The sequence below is a fragment of the Erpetoichthys calabaricus genome, chromosome 1 (genome assembly GCF_900747795.2).
Source record: "Erpetoichthys calabaricus chromosome 1, fErpCal1.3, whole genome shotgun sequence".
NCBI lineage: Eukaryota > Metazoa > Chordata > Cladistia > Polypteriformes > Polypteridae > Erpetoichthys > Erpetoichthys calabaricus.
In genome coordinates, this window is record NC_041394.2 from 321,032,729 (window position 1) to 321,039,206 (window position 6,478).

Here is a 6,478-nt window from a genome sequence, read left to right on the forward strand (position 1 = left end):
CATTCATTACACACAGACTGATGTATTTCAAATGTTTATTTCTTTTAATGTTGATGATTATAACTGACAACTAATGAAAGTCCCAAATTCAGTTTCTCGGAAAATTAGAATATCAATTAAGACCAATGCAAAAAAAGGATTTTTAGAAATGTTGGCCAACTGAAAGGTATGAACATGAAAAGTATGAGCATGTACAGCACTCAATATTTAGTTGGGGCTCCTTTGGCCTGGATTACTGCAGCAATGTGGCGTGGCATGGAGTCGATCAGTCTGTGGCACTGCTCAGGTGTTATGAGAGCCCATGTTGCTCTGATAGTGGCCTTCAGCTCTTCTGAATTGTTGGGTCTGGCATATTGCATCTTCTTCTTCACAATACCCCATAGATTTTCTATGGGGTTAAGGTCAGGCGAGTTTGCTGGCCAATCAAGAATAGGGATACCATGGTTCTTAAACCAGGTACTGGTAGCTTTGGTACTGCGTGCAGGTGCCAGGTCCTGTTGGAAAATGAAATCTGCATCTCCATAAAGTTCGTCAGCAGCAGGAAGCATGAAGTGCTCTAAAACTTCCTGGTAAATGGCTGCGTTGACCTTGGACCTCAGAAAACACAATGGACCAACACCAGCAGATGACATGGCACCCCAAACCATCACTGACTGTGGAAACTTTACACTGGACCTCACGCAACGTGGATTCTGAGCCTCTCCTCTCTTCCTCCAGACTCTGGGACCTTGATTTCCAAAGGAAATGCAAAATTTACTTTCATCAGAAAGCAGCAGTCCAGTCCTTTTTGTCTTTAGCCCAGGCAAGACGCTTCTGACACTGTCTCTTGTTCAAGAGTGGCTTGACACAAGGAATGCGACAGCTGAAACCCATGTCTTGCATACGTCTGTGCGTGGTGGTTCTTGAAGCACTGACTCCAGCTGCAGTCCACTCTTTGTGAATCTCCCCCACATTTTGGAATGGGTTTTGTTTCACAATCCTCTCCAGGGTGCGGTTATCCCTATTGCTTGTACACTTTTTTCTACCACATCTTGTCCTTCCCTTCGCCTCTCTATTAATGTGCTTGGACACAGAGCTCTGTGAACAGCCAGCCTCTTTAGCAATGACCTTTTGTGTCTTGCCCTCCTTGTGCAAGGTGTCAATGGTCGTCTTTTGGACAACTGTCAAGTCAGCAGTCTTCCCCATGATTGTGTAGCCTGCAGAACTAGACTGAGAGACCATTTAAAGGCTTCTGCAGGTGTTTTGTTAATTAGCTGATTAGAGTGTGGCACCAGGTGTCTTCAATATTGAACCTTTTCACAATATTCTAATTTTCCGAGATACTGAATTTGGGACTTTCATTAGTTGTCAGTTATAATCATCAAAATTAAAAGAAATAAACATTTGAAATACATCAGTCTATGTGTAATGAATGAATCTAATATACAAGTTTCACTTTTTGAATGGAATTACTGAAATAAATCAACTTTGTCATGATATTCAAATTTTATGACCAGCACCTGTACATTATATTGTGTATATACAGTGGAGCAAAAAAGTATTTAGTCAGCCACCAATTGTGCAAGTTATCCCATTTAAAAAGATGATAGAGGCCTGTAATTTTCATCATAGGTATACCTCAACTATGAGAGACAAAATGAGAAAAAAAAATCCAGAAAATCACATTGTCTGATTTTTGAAGAATTTATTAGCAAATTATGGTGGAAAAAAAGTATTTGGTCAATAACAAAAGTTCATCTCAATACTTTGTTATATACCCTTTGTTGGCAATGACAGAGGTCAAACGTTTTCTGTAAGTCTTCACAAGGTTTTCACACACTGTTGCTGGTATTTTGGCCCATTCCTCCATGCAGATCTCCTCTAGAGCAGTGATGTTTTGGGGCTGTCGCTGGGCAACACAGACTTTCAACTCCCTCCAAAGATTTTCTATGGGGTTGAGATCTGGAGACTGGCTAGGCCACTCCAGGACCTTGAAATGCTTCTTACGAAGCCACTCCTTCGTTACCCAGGCGGTGTGTTTGGGATCATTGTCATGCTGAAAGACCCAGCCATGTTTCATCTTCAATGCCCTTGCTGATGGAAGGAGGTTTTCACTCAAAATCTGACGATACATGGCTCCATTCATTCTTTCCTTTACATGGATCAGTCGTCCTGGTCCCTTTGCAGAAAAACCGCCCCAAAGCATGATGTTTCCACCCCCATGCTTTACAGTAGGTATGGTGTTCTTTGAATGCAACTTGGCATTCTTTCTCCTCCAAACATGACGAGTAGAGTTTTTACCAAAAAGTTCTATTTTGGTTTCATTCCTCTTCTGGATCATCCAAATGCTCTCTAGCAAACTTCAGACGGGCCTGCACATGTACTGGCTTAAGCAGGGGGACACGTCTGGCACTGCAGGATTTGAGTCCCTAGCGGCGTAGTGTGTTACTGATGGTAGCTTTTGTTACTTTGGTCCCAGCTCTCTGCAGGTCATTCACTAGGTCCCCCGTGTGGTTCTGGGATTTTTGCTCACTGTCCTTGTGATCATTTTGAACCCACGGGTTGAGATCTTGCGTGGAGCCCCAGGTCGAGGGAGATTATCAGTGGTCTTGTATGTCTTCCATTTTCTAATAATTGCTCCCACAGTTGATTTCTTCACACCAAGCTGCTTACCTATTGCAGATTCAGTCTTCCCAGCTTGGTACAGGTCTACAGTTTTGTTTCTGGTGTCCTTTGACAGCTCTTTGGTCTTGGCCATAGTGGAGTTTGGAGTGTGGCTGTTTGAGGTTGTGGACAGGTGTCTTTTATATTGATAACGAGTTCAAACAGGTGCCATTAATACAGGTAACGAGTGGAGGACAGAGGAGCCTCTTACAGAAGAAGTTACAGGTCTGTGAGAGCCAGAAATCTTGCTTGTTTGTAGGTGACCAAATACTTATTTTCCACCATAATTTGCAAATACTTTAAAAATCAGACAATGTGATTTTCTGGATTTTTTTTTTCATTTTGTCTCTCATAGTTGAGGTATACCTATGATGAAAATTACAGGCCTCTCATCTTTTTAAGTGGGAGAACTTGCACAATTGGTGGCTAACTAAATACTTTTTTGCCCCACTGTATGCATACAATTTTTTATTCACTATTTTAAAAATTTCTTTTAAAGTTGCCAGTAGTACTTTGTTGTAATTATTCTAATCTCTCTATTAATAATTTGACCACTTTATTATACCGTGCAAAATAAATGATAGTCTTGTGCTGTAGAACATTCATGTGCACACTTTTTTGAAAGCAGAGTAAGCCATTCAGCACCAGAACATTTTGGAGTTCAGGGCGTAGTGTGTAGGTGGGTCCAACTTCTTTTACTTTAATCACTAATCTGTTATGCTGAATGAATAATATCATATGCAGCTCTCTTGTCATATGCTTTTGTTGTTTCCTCATGGAATTTTAGTGATCTGTTTCACTTCAGAATCCGAAGTGTTGTGTGCAGGTATACATAGATGCTGTGTAGAAGCTCAGACCTGGTTAGTAAGAATAACTGCATATGGGGGGAAAACAAACTTTAGGCCTTTGGAACAGATGAAGCCCTGGGTGAGTCGGATCAGCGATGATCTTTGTGGCCCTGTACCTTACACTGGACTTGTATAGGACTTCAGTGTGCGGTAAGTTACAGCCTATGATCCTTTCACAGGCTTTGATGATGCATTACAGATTGGCCTGAGCCTGAACACAGGCAGCACCAAACCAGACATGTCTAGATGAGGTCAGAATGGACTTGATGATGGCTGTGTAGAACTGGACCAATATTCCTTGAGGGAGATTGAATTTCTTCAGCTGATGCAAACAGAAAACATTTTCTGATGGGCTTTCATAATAATGCACGGGATGTTATTGTCCCACATAATGTTTTGTGACAGCATAGTGCTCAGAAACCTAAATGATTATGTCATCCCAATGGCTGAGCCATTTAAACCAAGTGAGCAGGAGACTGGACCTTAACATTCCAAAAAAAAAAAAAAAAACCTCAGGAGATGATCATAGATTTCAGGTAACACATTGTTATGGCTGCACCATAATGTTAGATTTTCCACCTCTTGTCTGTATATGGACTCCTCATTGTTTGAGATGAAGCCTATTAGTGTTATGTCATCTGCAAATTTAGGTTAGGTCATGTAGACTTTATTATCCCAGAGGGAAAGTTCTTTGCAGCAGGAAATTACAAAAACAGAAGACATTGTTACAGAGATCCATTAAATAAACATTTGTCAGTCAATGATATTTCATAAACACCCCCTCAAGATTAGTACACGGAGAATAATTATTTTCAACAGTAGACAAAAAAATAATCATTTAGCAGCATCCCTACAAGTAACAGAATTTAAAATGCTTATAGCTCTAGGAATAAGAGTTCTTGAATCTGTTGCTCTTTACCTTTTGGAAATCTAAATCTGCAGCTTGATGGCAACAATTGGAATTTAGAGCGGAGTACTGTCTGACAGAATTAAGTTGGCTTTCTTTCTAACCTGTTTGCAATACATTTCAGTGATAGAGGTCTGCTGTGAAGCAATAATTTTACTGCTAATTTTTACAAAGTGTTGATGAGATGATTTATATTCTTATTGTGGAGTCTGCCAAACCAATATATAAATGCAAATGTAACAATGGATTCAGTAAAGGACTTGTAAAAACATTGTGACTGCCCTTTTTTTTTTTTACAGATTTGCACTGTGTTATGATCAAAGTTTAGTTTAGTTATCAATGATTGTTCCCAGGTATTTGTATTGCTCTACTATCTCCAATGTCTCCCCTTTAATTAAAGTTGAGACAGTGGATGGTGGAGAGCACCTGAAATCTGCAACCATATCCTTTGTCTTAGAAATATTAAGCTGTAAATTAGAGCGATCACACCATTATACAAACTCATTGACAATAGGTCAATGGCGGTCTTCCGTATCTTGCGAAAGACACACAATGACAGACTCCGTCTACAAATTTCAGGATGTGTCTATCTTTGTATAAACTCCTGTAGTCATTTGTATACATGATAAACAAAGTAGGAGAAAAATGGCAGCCTTGTAGAGTGCCAACAGATGAACTTAGGCTATTGGAGAAACAGCCATTGACACTTAACCACCAAGTTAGGGTCCAAACAGAATTAATCAGTTTCTTGAGTAAAATGTGGGGCTGGATTGAGTGAAAATTGGCTTAATTAACTTCTCAAAAGATTTAAGAAGTTTGACTGACAAATTGGTAGAAGAAGTCATTTGTATAATATGAGAAGAGTAGTAGGGAAAGGACACCAGAACTAAGGGCTAATGGGGTCAGACATATGTGTGTGCCTAGCCATACATACTGTTTCCTATTTGTAAGAAAGTCTGATCCAATGGCAGGTTGAAGTGAGTGAGTTTCTTATCTAGGAGCTCTGGAATGATTATATTGAAAGCAGAGCTGAAGTCCACAAACAAGATGCTTGCATATGCCCCTGGCTTATTAAGGTGTTTAAATAAAGCTCAGACACAAATTCACTCCATCATCCACAGACCAAGATCCAGGCCTTTAATGACGATTGGAAGAGGTCATTTGGTCACCAGAAAGGGTTGTGTGGTGCTCCTGATATCTTTGCAAAAGGACAAAGGTCCAAGTCTTTAGAGTCCTGGTGCTTCCTACCTTGCTAGATGGTTGCAAGACATGGATGCTATCCAATGACCTTAGATGAAGCCTGGACTCCTTTGATACAGTGTCTCTTCGGAGAATCCTTGGGTACTGTTGGTTTGACTTTGTGTCGACTGAGCAATTGCTCACGGAGTCCCAAATGAGGCACATTATCTGCATTATGAGGAAGCGTCAGCTATGGCACTACACCCATGTTGCACGATTCCCTGAGTGTGATCCAGCTCGCAGGATCCTCATTGTTGAGGACTGGAGCAGCTGGACGACGCCAAGGGGTTGCCCACGTAACATCTGGCTGCAGCAGATATAGGGTCATTTCTGGAGGGTAAGACTGGATCATGTGTCTGCCTATGGGGGGTTGCCAATAAGGATCCCGAGCTGTTTCGTTGTGTGGTGGGTATGGCAACGTGCTGTACCAGTGCATGCTCCCCAACCTGACCTGACCTGAACTATGGCAGTGACTGTAATGTTATATAGCCAGGCAAGTCACAATAGTGATTTTTTTTTTTTTTTGTTGTTGTTGTCTTGGGGAGGATGGGAAAAGATTACTTTAGATTGATTCTAATGTTAAAGAACTCTCCAGACTGTCATTTGCAGAAAATTGTTCCTGCAGCTTATCTGAGTACTTTTTTTTTTTTCTTGTTTTTGCACAGACTACAATTTAAAACCAACTCTGAGGCAGTAGCTCTAAGCTGACACACCATTCTCTTGTTGCATAAAATAAATTTATTCAAGTATGGCCAAAATTATTATTCTAGTCAAAGAAATTCTAAATGAGCCAATAGCTCGAAATGGATGACTTGGGTTCTTTTAAAAGCATTTTGAAACT